Here is a 14,494-nt window from a genome sequence, read left to right as displayed (position 1 = left end):
GATGAGAAGCTATCCTGTCTCCATGGTCACGCCTGGGTTCAGGCTTCTCCCATCTCTCCCAACAGCTTAGAGCAGAGTCAGGGCAAGGAAAGAGGCCAGGAGAGAGAACCCATTTGAGTCAAGTGACAGAGGGAAGCCTGGCTGGGGAACAGAGTAGCTGTCCAAGGAGGTGTCTGTAGGTGTGGGGTAGAAAGACGGAGGCTCCATCCTTGTGACCATCCCTCCATCTCAGAAGGACTGGCTGGCTGACTCCAGAGGGGATGAGCAAACACAAGAATGCCAGGAGGAGGGGCTGGGGATTTAGCTCAGTGGTAGAGCGCTTACCTAGGAAGCGCAAGGCCCTGGGTTCGGTCCCCAGCTCTGAAAAAAAGAACCAAAAAAGAAAAAAAAAAAAGAATGCCAGGAGGAATACAGAGACGGAAGTGCCGAGGTCTGGGTAACACAGGGCCTGTCCAGCCAGCCTCTGGATCTGCTTGGCCTGGTTTGTCATTGTACCTGTGTACCGTCACTGGTGCTGGGACTGCCCTGAGCTCTGCTGCTCAGGTCAAGAATGGAGGGTGACTCTGGGGACCTGTGAAGGGAGAGAGCCAGAGAGAGTGGCGCTAGCTGCCAGAAGCCTTGTTCTCTCAGTTCCAATGGCTGCCACAGACACTTCTGGAAGACCATAGGGCAGGCCATCAGTAGAAAAACTCCTTGATCCAGTGTGTGTCAGGGGCATAGAGTCTAAGAAGAGAAGTGGACGAGAAATGAAGATGCTTCTCCAAGCACGTTCATTAGCGAGCTGCTTGTACTTGTGCAAATGAAGAGGTCTAGTTCCCAACAAGGAGAGTGGTTACACCAGGGTAGTCACAGCCCACAACACTGCCACCGATAAAGCCAGAAATGCCAACCTACTGACACATAGCACATTCACATCAAAGTTTTATGAAGCCCCCATAGTGCAGTGCTGCTACATGTGCCTGCGTACACACACACACACACACACACACACACACACACACACACACACACCCTTGGGGGCATCACAACAGAATAATTAACCACATCTTGGTATTAAGATTTGGAGAAGTGAGCCAGGTGGTGATGGTGCACACCTTTAATTCCAGCACTCTGTAGGCAGAGGCAGGGGGATCCCTGAGTTTGAGGTCAGCCTGGTCTCATAGCAAGTTCCAGAATAGCCAAGGCTACACAGAGAAACCCTGTAACAATAAAATAAAATAAAGTAACATAAAATTTAAAAAAAGGTTTGGAGACATGTGAGGTCTTTCCCTTATCTATTTTCTAATTTTTTTCTCTTGAGACAATGTCTCAATATGTTGTTTAACTTTTGGTTGAACTCCTGGGCTTAAACAATCCTCCTGCCTCACTCTCCCAAGTCTATGCGATTATAGGTGGCTACTACAGAACCTAGCTGGTTTCTTCACTACATAATTATTCTATGGTCACCACAGAAAGGGAGGTAATAGAATTATGACTTTTAAAATAGAAACCAGGAGCTGGGAATATGGCTTAAGTGATAAATTCTCTTGCTTGGGGGGCGGAGTGCAGAGAGAAGATCCCTGAGGCTCGCTGGCTGCCAATGTAGCTCCACGGTCAGTATGAGAACCTGTCTCAAAACCAGAGGTGAATCGTGATAGAGCAGATGCCCAGGGTCCTCTGGCCCCTGCATGTACAATGGATACACAAATACACGCAGAGGTACACACTACACAGGAACACACACACACACACACACACACACACACACACACACACACACACACACAAACACTGGAGACAGGGGCCTTCTGACCCATAATTCAAGTCGCAAGAAGTTGTCCTAAGCAAAGATTTAGGACGCACACTGCAATCTCCAGTGCTCCAGGTTGGTTGAACAGAGTGGCATAGTCATATGCCGGATGCCACACAGTCCCTGAGAGCCATGTTGAAGAGCTGCAATTGTGGACCCGGAAAGATGTATGACCCCAAGGCAAGGCAGGCGTTAGAACACCATGTACAGAACCCGCCCATCTATACGTGTGCTTGGTCCAGAGCCTGGAGATGCTCAGACGCCGATTCATTCAGTGGGCTCACTTACAGATTTTTCTCTTTTTGCCTTCCTGTTTATTTTACCGTAAGTATGTCTAAAAACATAATTTCCTAAGTTATTTTTGAGAAGAAAAATCACCTATATCAAGAGGTCAGGTCTTGCGCAATAGAGGGAGGACCTTGTACTCCTCCAGGCTGGGGGAGGCTGGAGCCTCTGGGGAAGGAGGGGGGTCAGGGCTGCTGTGGTGGTGCCCTGCGCCTGCGTGCCTGCGCCAGCTGAGGCAGCGCCCCTCCCCACGGGCACTCTCTGCCATTCACCCTCTGGAATTAGCTTGCAGAGACCGTTTTTAGGAAGCCCGTGGGTGGTTGGAAGCAGCTTGCGAACAGAGCTGGAGGCCGTGAGGAGCTGCAGTGAGTGCCCAGAGGAAGGCGGGCAGAAAATAAGGGAAGTCACTGCTTTCCCCGGGTTTGATTTTTCAAAAAAGCTCTCCAGAAAGTCCTTGTTTTAGCCTAAACACTTCCTCTTTCATCTCCCACACTTCCTCTGGTCTCCTATAGAGAGGCTGTGTCCAAGCCTGTAAGACGAAGACCCTCAGTGCTTCTCTGACTTGCTGTGCAACCTTGCACCATTCACTCACCCTCTCTGAATCTCATTTTCTTCTTCTCTCAAATGGAACTGGAATGGACTCCAAGTTGTATTCCCACTTGGAGGCCCCTGGCTTCTAGGACCGTCTTGGAAAGTCAGCTGGACCAGATGTCTCCAAGGCCTCTGCACAGCCTTGAGATTCTGAGTCTTGTACTTGGAGGTCTTGGAGAGTATAAAATGTGCTGGCAAGAGCTTCTGGTTTTGGTTACATTGTGGCTTGAGAATGCACTGACATTAAATTGCTAGGATTTGGAACCAGCCCTAGCGAAGCAGCTGCTCCCTGTGCCTGTCTGAGCTTCCTGAGCTGGCCCTGTAGGCTATCTGGTGCAGCCTGTAAATGCCAGCACTTGGGAGGTTAAGACAGGAGAACACAGAAATCTGAGGCCAGCCTAGTCTTCTGTTATCAAGGCCCTGTCTCCAAACAACCCAATTAAACTGGGTACAGTTGGCGTATGCCCATGGAGTTCAAGGTCAATCTCAGCTAATTTGTAAGTTCCATCCAGCGAAAAGAAGTCAATCCAGCAAAGTCTATCTCTAGTGAGCCCTGTCTTCATCGGGGATTTAAGGCTGTCTTTCCTAGCAAAGACATAGAAGTCCTGTCCTCTCCCTTCCCCCATGAAGTTCAGGCTCCAAGTGACAAACCACTGGCTCGCCACGCCGGGCTCCACCATCTGTTTACTGAGGAGTAGGGGCTCCTCCCACATTTCTGCTTGCCTTCCAGGTGAAGAGCAGAGGGTCTTAGAGGTGTAACGGGTGGGTACCCAGCTTCCTGGTGATACAGCTAAACCTTGGGCCAGGCACGATGCTTCAGGGGGCTCTGAGCTTTGCCCACCAAGCCGTGGGCAGGGATGGCCATGGGCAGAGGGAGGAATGGCTCTATGATAAGGGCCTCCAGAACAAGGGGTGTGTGTGTGTCTGTGTGACCTGCACACCTAAAGTGTGGGGTTTGGAAGTGGGTGCCGCTTGGCTCTGTTGTGAGTACTGGGGTGTCTGTCTGGAGCAGATGAGGGAGGCAGAATGCTCTAGAGTCTGCAAGGAGAAACAGTGTGGAAAGTTCCCATGTGACTCCTGCCCTTCTCCTGGGTTTGTTGTTTGGGTCTTCAAGATCCCAGGGCCCTACTCTGGGTGAGCTAACCTGCAGCCTCCAGTTTCCACAGTTACCTTGCCCTGGCTCCCACCTCCAGCTCAGGGCTACAGCCTCCATCCAGGTTGGTTTTAGGAAGTTCTTTAGGTCTTGATCCATGGAGGACTGTTGAAGCCTCTGAAGAAGGAGACTTGGTTCTTGGGTCCCTGGTCCTACGTCTGCTGGGTTATCACACAATTGACCTTCAGCCTTTGGGCATCCCCTTCCTCTGCTTTGAACTGGGTCTGCCAATACTGTGCTCGAGAATGGCTTGGGAAGAAAGTTCTAGAAGGGCTTGTAACATAAAAACAGGAAACGAACCTCAGAGCCACAGTTAAGAGAAATTGCTTTTCTAGGCTCTGTGCACTCCTCAGAGCTCATCCATTAGGAGAGGCAGCCTTGATGTCAGTGTTTAACCCTCCTGAGGCTGGAGGTGAACTCTCATGGCTTCACCCCACATCTTGGCCTTGCCTTCTGAGGCCCTCAGAGCTGAACCGGGACCCTTCCAAGGGAGGTTAAGTATCAGATGCGCTAAGCTGGGGGAGGCTGATGAAGGACCATTCCACTAGGTCACAGATGCTGGGGAAGCATTTGGCTGTCCTGGCTGGGACTGGCTCAAACCAGAGGGCAACCTTGGGCTCTGGAGACAGAGGGAAAAGGGATGTGCAGGCAGCTGAAGAGGTGATGGGGGTGGGGGGCGTGGGTCCCTCTACGGCACAGGGCTGCTATTGGAATGACAGGTGACATGCTAAGACTTTGGCATCCACAGGAGCCTGGTCGAGGGCTGTTAGGATATTTTTCAGCCAACCATTTGCCAATTGTCCTCTGTGCTGGGTATAGACCTGACGGCCATGGATCAGAAATGAAGCAAGCACGGTTCCTCACTCCACACGCCCCAAACCCCCAGGACTGAGCCAACTCAGGGGTGTTTCTGTTGTAGCTCGATGCATCCTGGTGCTTCGATCCTGCCTACCACACTGAAGAGCTACAAGGATCTCCTGCTCCTAAGGAAGGGGTACATGGAGCTGTCAGAGGCAGAGTTAGGGGTTGATGGGAGCCAGAGGTAGAGCCAATGGTCCTGTTTTGCAGAGAAAACCTCGCAATTTAGGGACACTACAAAGAGGCCCTGGATTGTGCAGGCTCAGCCTTACAACATGCTTATAGGGCTGCAGCTTCTGGATGAAAGCAGAAGTCTCTGGCTTGGGGTAGTCTAGATGAGCCCACGGACCTTGTGTGCAGGACAGCCTTGACTCCTATGCCTAGGCTTTAGCATGCTAGCAGCAGACATCCTCTGAATGGGGACGGCTTGGACTCTGGCCCTGGAACAAGTGCGCCCGGTGACTTTAGCTATAGCCTGTGCCAACTCTGGGCTCATATCCCTACTTCTGAGATGAGGGAAAGAGAAACAGGTCATCTGTCAGCTTCCTTCAGTTGGCCGTGGCTGTCTGGGCACCTCACTGGAACAGAAGATCTCTGTGATGACCTGCCCACGTCAGAGGATCATGAGAGTCCTCCCCACTCGAGGTACCCTGTGAGCAGGAGAGCCTCAAGCCCCGCCCCCTTCCTCACACAGTGTCCTTGAAACCCCATCCTGCCTCATGGGAGACAATAAGCAGATGAGATCAAACATCAGTGGCCTTTTGCACTGTGCCCAGCATAGTAGCCACTGAGGGAAGCTGGGTCTGCCATCTTGGGTATATATCTGGTCCCACAGAACTGTGATGACTAGCTCCCCATGCCCTCTCCCAGCCTCTTCTGACAGGTGCCTAAGATTCACTGTGACCTGAGAAAGAGGCTGAACTGGGCCTAGTGGGGAATGCCTTTAATCCCAACACTCCGGAGGTAGAGGCAGGCAGATCTCTGTGAGTTCAAGGCCAGCCTGGTCTACACTGTGAGTTCCAGGACAGCTAGAGTTATGTAGTGAGACCTGGCTCAAAAAAGAAAGAGGGTTAGGGGGGTTGGGGATTTAGCTCAGTGGGATTTAGCCCTGGGTTCGGTCCCCAGCTCCGAAAAAAAGAAAAGGAAAAAAAGAAAGAAAGAAAGAGGGTGAGGATCAAAGCCCAAGAGTCCCACCAAAGCCTCCCCTGGGTCCTGGTTCTTAGTTACCTGTGTACGGAATGTTTCACTTTCTGTACACAGCTGGTTCTTGCTGTTCATCCCGACAGCTGCTTCAACTCCCATTGTACAGAGAAATCTGGATTCCCTGGCACCATCATCATCAGGGCAGGGCTGGGCTCACATCCTAACACCTGATTCCTCTAGCAAGTCACATGGCCATGAGCAGCACCTGTGACTGCATGAGCTTGCCTATTATGTACGGCTTAACAAGGTATAGGAACAATGCCACTGAGCTGTCAGTGCAAACTTTAGGGTCGAGCCACAGATAACACCTCACTGGCTCTCAGCCTCCATAACCTTTGAAACTGTTCTAGCCCCGCCCCGAAGACCCCGCCCTGAAGACCCCGCCCAAAGGCCCCGCCCTGCTCTACGGCTTGTGTTCACAGGCCTCTAGGACATACACCAGAGCAGGCCAGGGGTGGATCCAACCACAGCTAGGAAAGCCTGTCTTCTGCTGGACGCTACAGGGAGGACAGACAGATGGACGAGCTACAGGAAGAGTGTAGAGTTAGGGAGAAATTTGCAACCCACTGGCTTACAAATGAGGCTTTGGTTGACTTGCAGTGTTTTTTTTTTTTTCCTTAAAGAAATCTCAATTTGTTGCCAACATTTAAAAATAGAGAAGTTTCACATAAAAACCCAGATTCCCAGCTTCTTTTGAAAAACTAAAAGCTCCCAGGAATTCGCCTTGAACAGGTTGTCCTGGATGGTGTGGAGATCAGCAGTGTGTTCACTCTCTGTCCTCACAGGACCCTCCACCCGCCTGCCTCATCTGCCTAGGCCCTAGTTGTCATCAGACTCTGCCTCTCTCCGTGCAGGCTTTAAGACCTTGGCCAGTGAGGTCAGACTGATGGAGGGTCACCTGGCATGTGACTCAGTTGTACAAGACTGGGTGGTTCCTTAGCGTCTCTGGGTCTGCAGCTGGCACTGGGGGAGCACTCTGCAGGGACTAGGCCTGGCCTGCCACTGTCCTTTCCTGTGTGGCCCACAGGTTGGGGACAGCAGCTGTCTTGGTGTCCCAGCCTGGCTTTCAGGCATGTATGTGGCAGCACCGATTGTGTCTGGATAGCATACCCCAAACAACAGATCAGTAGCCGCTGAGCCCTCCAGCCATCACAGGGGCCTGCAGTATGTCCAGGGTGCTGATGGGAGGGCTGGAGCTCTGAGTCTTCCCCGGGCAGGAACAATTCATGGTCACCACGTGACAAAAGTTCTGTTCCCTCCTGGGATTGCACAGGAGGGACTAGTCACAGGTCCCTTCGGACTCTTGACATCCTCCGACTGTGCTGACGGGCAGACACTAAAGGGTCTATCTCCAAGGGAGGGGTCTCTCTGGGGCTCCTGCTCTCCCTCTGTGCTGAGTGCCCAGTGAGCACTGTGGCTTCAGGGTGCCAGGTTCCTCTCTCTGTTCACCTTGCCCCTGAGCTCAGGCTGAGGAAGAATTTTCTGCTCAGTGTCACCAAGGATGAGAGGGACAGTCACCACATCTCACCCATGCTTCCACCCTAGGAATAACAGTGGGATTTCAGTGAGCAGGAGCCTGTTACAAAGAGGCTTAAATTAAGCGGTGTCCCATGAGCTTGTGGAGAAGGGAGCCTGGGTTTGTGGGCTGCAGACAGGGGTGAGTCCAGGTGTTCCAGGGCTGTTAGCGCTTTCTTCTCTCTCAAGGAAGCTGGGTCAGCTTCCTTCTGTGTGGGCCTTAAGCTCAATTCAGGAACAGTGATTTCTGTGATGGGGATGCCGAGCTGGTTGTGAGGCTTTTAGTGCTGTAATTCCAAGGGATGCTGGGTCTTTTTGAGCCTTCTGTAATGCTCATCCGATGGAAGAGGCCAACTGTCCTCGTTGTCCTCAGGGTCGGTCGGTCCCAGTTAATCTGATGAAGTGAGCTGGGAAGCCTGCAGTAACAGCAATGACTGGGCACTGGACACTCTGGGGGTCTCTGTGAAGACATGGGTGCAAAGAGGAGGGGGGAGAGGGAGGGGAAGAAGGAAGGGAGAGAAAGGGGGAAAGGGAAGGGAGAGAGAGAGGAGAGGGAGGGGGAGTTGGAGGGAGAGAAGGGGAAGAGAGAGAGAGAGAGAGAGAGAGAGAGAGAGAGAGAGAGAGAGAACACCATTCAGTATAGTGGTTTCTCACTTAGAGTCCAGAAGGCAGGCCGTGAGCAATGGTTTGGCGGTGGAGAAGCATCAGGAGGACTGTGCACCTCCAGACTGCACTCCCAAAGGCTGGCTGTGTGTAAACACTACGAGGGGATGCAGGGTTTGTGAGAAGTCCTTGGTGGCTGAGGAAAGCACAGGCTGGAGGTGTGAGACAGTGTGATTGGACTTAAAATGCAGGAAGGAAAAAATGGAGACCGGACCTGAGTGTGAGAGGCAGCACTGGACCGGGCAGGGCAGGGTTGTGGAAATGGGTTTTTTTACTGTGGAAACTGAGAAGAGCACTGGGGAAAACTGGAACAAAATGTAGGTTACTGTGCATTTCATCCTGAACTGGGAGTGGACTTTCAGGCATTTAAAGTGATGGGGAAAACCAGATCAAAAGGGGAATCTTGGCATGTGGCACAAGGGGAAGCATGCATTTCTAAACGTCACAAAACTGCAAAGTAACTGGCATTTATATTTACAGTATTAAGATATCTCATGCTGGGCTTGGTGATGTATGTCTTTAATCCCAACACCTGGGAGACAGAGGCAGAGACAGGAAGATCTCTGAGTTTGGGGCCAGCCAAATACATACCACATACATAAGAAAGGAAGAAAGGAAGAAAGAAAGAAAGAAAGAAGAAAAGAAGGGAAAGAAGGAAGGGTATTTGTAAGGTATTTTAAAAGCCACCCAAAGATACCAGACAAAAATATACTAATAGACATTTTGCAAGAGGATGTAGAATATACCGCCTGCTTCAGATAGAGCATCTTAGACCTCCTGCCCACCCCTCACCCACGTGCGCGAGTGCACACACATGCACACACACACACACACATATACGCACACGCGCACACAGATCCCATGTCCGGGCTGCTGCACTTGGATCATTAGTGCTTCTCTTGTTGAGGATCAGCAGATGCCAGGCCTCTCTGGTCATCGGTTCAGCCCTCAGAAGCCCCTTGTGATGGTTTGAATAAGATGTCCTGGGGTTGGGGATTTGGCTCAGTGGTGGAGCGCTTGCCTAGCAAGCGCAAGGCCCTGGGTTCGGTCCCCAGCTCCAAAAAAAAAAAAAAAAAAAAAAAAGAATAAGATGTCCCTTGTGGTCTCCATCATGTGAATACTTTGTCCTCAGTTGGTGACACTGTTTGGGGAGACTTAGGGGGTGTGGCAGAAGGAAGTGCATCACTGGGGGTGGGCTTTGTGGTTTCAAGAGTCAGATACCATTTTCAGCTCACTCTGATTCCTGCTTACAGAGTGGTGGTGATGGACATAACCATTCAGAACCACTAAGTCCCAGGAAGTTGCTTTGACCATGGTGTTTTATCCCATCAGTAAAGAAATAATCGGCCCCTCAGGTGGCAATATATTTCTCAGCAAAACTCTCCAGAAACTCTGGTGGGACAAGGCCTGAGGGAGGAGAAGCTTCTGTGCAGGACATCGTAGCAAAGGCACACCCCCTTGGTAGCTGAGACCCACAGCAGCGGGGCAGAGATTGCTCCCTCTGGGTCGGATGCTACTTCCTGTCAGTGGCTGCTTAATAAGTGTTTCCTCTTAACCCAGCTAGCTCCCAAATAATTGATATTGGACTATTATATGTATTTAATAAGCTTTAAGGGCGCAACAACTGAGCAGTATTACTTTAATTCTCTAAGCTAATTTGGCTACCTCTCAGTCCAAATCATAGTGATAGTTGCATTTTAGTACTGATCTAGATCTCTGGGCTCCAGGCGTTTTCTCATGGTGTCTTCTGGACTCTGTCCCCGTAGCAAATCCCCACTTCCTCCCTCCCTCCCTCCCCCTCTCTCTGTCTCTGTCTCTCTCCCTCCCCTTTTCCTTCTCCCTCTCCCTGGGCTGGGAAGAAACCCAGCCCCATTCTCTTCCCTGCTCTGCCATTGGCTGATCTTCCCTCCCCTTCTCTGCCATTGGCTGATCTTCTCTCCCCTGCTCTGCCATTGGCTGATCGGCTAGCTTTATTTGGGATCAATGTTTACACAACATTGAGACATGAGATTCTTAGAATAAGAATTGCAAACAGATATGCGGGCACAGACACCTGCATTTGAATAATACAAGAATCTTCACACAGGGCACAAGAACATTACACCTGTGCTCCCCCTTTACGCCCAATAAAAGGCTCTTCTTACTTTGCAGCGTTGGACAGAGTATTCTATCATCTATTCTAATCTTGGTGAGTATAAACTTCTGCATCTAAATCATTCTGTATCATAGCTTGTATAGACCTTAAAACATGTTTCTAAATCCTAGACAATTTAAACTCACATGGGAGACTATAACGCTCTAGTCTTCAACCCCATCAGAGACCTGAGGAGGAATAAAATCACCGGAGCCTGCAGGACATGCACCAAGCAGCTTCCAAAACTATAGAGATGACAGCATTGGCTGCCTGGACAGTTCCCCAAGTCCTCTCTATGTCACTGGAGCATCATCTTCAGCCTTCTAGTCTTGAATAACGGACAGACTTTTTTTATGAAGCAGAAATTATGAAGGACTTGCCTATCTTGTCCTTGCAACGTTCAGCAGACGACTTCCCTGTCTTGTCTGTCTAGTTTGGACAGCATTCAGGTCACCGATGCTCATCATCGTTTTTGAAGTGGAATGGGGGTGCTGCCAGGAGCAGGCATGCCTTGCTGTCAAAGCAGGCTTTATTTTAATAAAAAATATCTTTAAATGTCATATTCTGTGGATCTCTGAGTTTTTGAAGACCATCTATCTACCTATAGTATATCAGAATTGTTTCTAGCTATTCACTATCTGTTCAATCTAGGAAACATATTCTTGTAATTAACTAAACTAGTCTCTAACATGGCCATGAGTTTGGTTGCCTGACAGCTAATTTGCATTTCTTATTTATCCTGATCAGTTTGCAACAGCAACTTTCAAAAGCACTAGAACTTAACACTGCATTTTTAAAAATCCCATAGGTACAATAAATACCATAGCATGTTGTAGCAAAATATGATTTTAAATCTGTATCAATATACAAAGCTCTATACCAATGTGACTAAATATAACTTTACTTTGTATCAATACACAAAGCTCTACACCAATGTAACTAAATATAACTTTAATTTGTATCAATACACAAAGCTCTATACCAATGTAAGGTTCTGGGCTTACTAATGCTCTTTTGTAGAATGACCAAAAACATCCACCCCACCTTTTGAGACTGGGGCATAATTATCTTTAAGTTGTTTCCTTACTGGTTTGGGTGTTGTCTTTCTTTCGGAGGCCCGAGAGATTTGGGATAATGACTAGTCTTAAGAAATCTACCTTGGCATTTGCTGTCCAGTCTCTGCATGCTGAGAAAGTCCAAAGTTTGACTGGCATCCTGGCTGGATCAGTCTGCGATGCTGAACAAGCCAGTTAGCGGTTTGGAAATTGTTACGGATGTAGACTTTTGAAGAAACAGTTATTGAGGCAGTCTGAGGTCGGGTCAGGCAGGATGCTGGAATAAACAGGCCTGAAGGGTGCATCTTGTCAGGGCTTCACTGACTTCACTAGTGTCCATAAGCATAGGACTCTCACAGGTAACATACATTTCTGCATTAACACATGTATGGGATGTACATTGAACACAGCTCAGTTAAGGATGATTCTTTGCTCCCTGTTCAAGCAAGTGAGGCCTTTGCTTTTCTTTATAAATTAGTATGGCCTGTATAACCAAACCAACATAAACGTTTACCCATGCCATTTGACATGATGGCACAAGTCCTGAGGGTTTTGTAGCCAAGGATTTATTGGACGCACATAGCTGAGGTTCTGGCTGAAGACATTTTCGTCTCAGAGCTGTTCCCATGTAGGGGGATCAGCAAATCATGTTACCTGTCCTGTTTGGTTTTCTTTCTGTCTGTCTGCAGCCAAGAGTTCCCTCCTCCTCCTATGTCTGGTCCAGTGTCCCCACAGGTCAGGTATGAACACAGAGACTCTGGTGTGAAAGCTGAGCAAGAGGCCAGGCGTCTCTGTCTGCCACCCTGCTAAGCGACATGAGCATTGTCAGGCTGCTGGCCTTAGAACCTCTGCGCTTATGTAACAGACTGGGAGCCTGTGGAATGTTGGGATAGACTAGAATGGACTGAGGAGTGCTATAGGGTGGCAAGGGCAGACAGATGAGAGGGAGTCCCCCTACTGCTCATTCTGGCTCCCTTGTCTGGACAAGAAAGGAGACACTGGTCCTGACTGGATCTCGGGTGCTCTGACCTGGAGGGCAGTTAGGTAAAGTGTTCATGCAGTGTCCAGTGAGCAGGGACCCCAACACATGCTAGTTCAAGAAATGCCCAAGTGGTTCCTGACCAGGAGCATTCACCCACTCTTAACTGTTAGCCCCATACAGGCCTTCCTCAGTGCTCCTGAAGGAACATCCCCTTGGGTGTGACCACAGCCTGTTGGGCCTTCTGTACAGAGCCATCCTGAGTCCTTCACTGACATCCTGTCTCCCATATCTGAGCACTTCCCCGCCATCCTACGTGGAGCCTGGATCCCTGAGGATCAGCAGGGTGTCAGAGTCTGCAGAGACTGGGAGAGCAAATAGACAATAAAACCATGAGAGGGAGTCTGCGACTTAAGAGAATTAGGGGTGATGTGGCCTTCTGGGGGTTCCCAGTCTTCCTGAATCAAGACACAGAACAGGTGGAGTCTGTCATTGCCCTGTTGGGGCCACCTGAGCACCTCTCACCTGGAGAGTCGTATTAACTCCTCGAAGGTTTCTCGGTCTCTAACCCACACTACAGTTGTGTCCAACACAGCAGTCTAGATACAAGTCAGTTCATGTCTCTCTTCTACCCCAATGCCCAACGACAAACATCGCTTTGAGCCTCGGACAGTCTGGTTTGTTCCAAGGCAAGTCCTCTCTTCCCTGCTTTGACCAGTCCACTCTCCTGGTCCTGTGTTCTGGTCCTTCTGCCTAGAATGCTTTCTCTGCTACTCCATTTGTTCCTTCTAATCTTTGCTCAAAAATTACCCCATTTAAATGGAAGCACGCCCACTCACCCCGCTAAGACCCCGAACTCCTCGTGTCCTGCTCTCCCCACAGCCCATAGCAGGAGCTCTGGGAGAGATTGAGCTAGAACCAGGACCCAGACTTTGGCCGCTTCACAGCAAGAAAGGTCTTGATGGGTCTAATGGGACTAAGCCTGCCCAGGGGAGACACAAGGTCTGAGATGTCTGTGGTAGGCAGGAAATGGAGACTGTTAGGGACTACAAGGGTTTGGGGATTCCTCGGCAGCTCTGGCGAGCATTGCCGTTATCTGGAAGTGTGATTCGGTGTTGGTTCTGACCGCGGCTGTTTCCAGTCACTTCAGCAGGGGATGGTATCTCAGTCAGGCCAATGTCTTGAGTCCAATGAGTTGGACAGCCCAGCATGTCACAGTGCCCTGGGAATATTAAATAATATTTACAAGGGATGACGTTAGGGACATAATTACTGACAGTAAGAGGCAATCAACGGCAGGGAAGTTTTCTACTATTCAAGTGGTAAGACGTGTCAGCTAGGCTTGGAGGAAGAAGGGGTTGTTAAGGAGGCCGGCAGGAGGGTTTGGCAAGTCATTGCTGCTGCTGGTTCTGTTAATAGGATAACCCAGCCTTGCGAATAAGAGCCGGACCCCAGGAGGCCTGCATTTGAGAGCTGGAAACCAGGGCAGGTCTTGCCAATAGCTTCACTTCTGGATGTGTTGAAACTGGAAAAAAGCGTTCAGAGATCAGCTATCCTGACGATTCTACTTCGGTGGCTTCTCTTCCGTAAACACTGCAAACTTTCAGTAATAATTACCTTGTTTTCACATTCCTTATTATCACACGGGATGGTGGAGTTTGACCTCTTAGATCAACATGGTGGGGTGGTGAGAGAAAGTCGATTCCTGAGAGTTGTCCTGACCTCCACACACATGTAAACACATGCAAACACACATATGTAATGGGGGACAAATAGACAGACAGACAGACAGACAGACAGACAGACAGACACACACACACACACACACACACACACACACACACACACACACACACACACACACACAGAGGGACATGCAAAGACCCAGAGTTCTAGAATTTCTGCTTCAAACATTTTTTTTTCTTTTTTCTTTTTTTCGGAGCTGGGGACCGAACCCAGGGCCTTGCGCTTGCTAGGCAAGCGCTCTACCACTGAGCTAAATCCCCAACCCCTGCTTCAAACATTTTAGGCCCCAGGAACACTGCCTTGTATAAATATAATTTCCTTTCTGAAATTTGTGATAACCCAGGGACAACTTTTAATACTTGGAGGACCCTGAAAAATTTTATCAGAACCCCCAAATCAATCTATCTATCTATCTATCTATCTATCTATCTATCTATCTATCTATCTATCTATCTATCTAAGCTAACTTTCTTCTATATAAAGAGACTTAGGCCCTTTGCAAAAATGTTTGTCCAAGGTCACA

At 49.5% G+C, this 14,494-nt stretch overlaps 1 long non-coding RNA gene across 1 annotated transcript; it reads right to left on the bottom strand.

The window, feature by feature from the left end:
• Positions 1-6,468: 6,468 nt before the first annotated feature.
• On the bottom strand, positions 6,469-12,106 carry LOC147995774 (uncharacterized). The gene is made up of 3 exons (XR_015684744.1): positions 11,349-12,106; positions 8,536-8,620; positions 6,469-7,854 (listed from the first exon to the last, which is right to left on the bottom strand). It is a non-coding gene; the product is annotated as an uncharacterized LOC147995774 (long non-coding RNA).
• Positions 12,107-14,494: the final 2,388 nt, after the last annotated feature.

This window comes from Rattus norvegicus, chromosome 3 (genome assembly GCF_021556685.1).
Source record: "Rattus norvegicus strain SHRSP/BbbUtx chromosome 3, alternate assembly SHRSP_T2T, whole genome shotgun sequence".
Lineage (NCBI taxonomy): Eukaryota > Metazoa > Chordata > Mammalia > Rodentia > Muridae > Rattus > Rattus norvegicus.
This window is presented reverse-complemented; position numbering and strand designations above follow the sequence as displayed.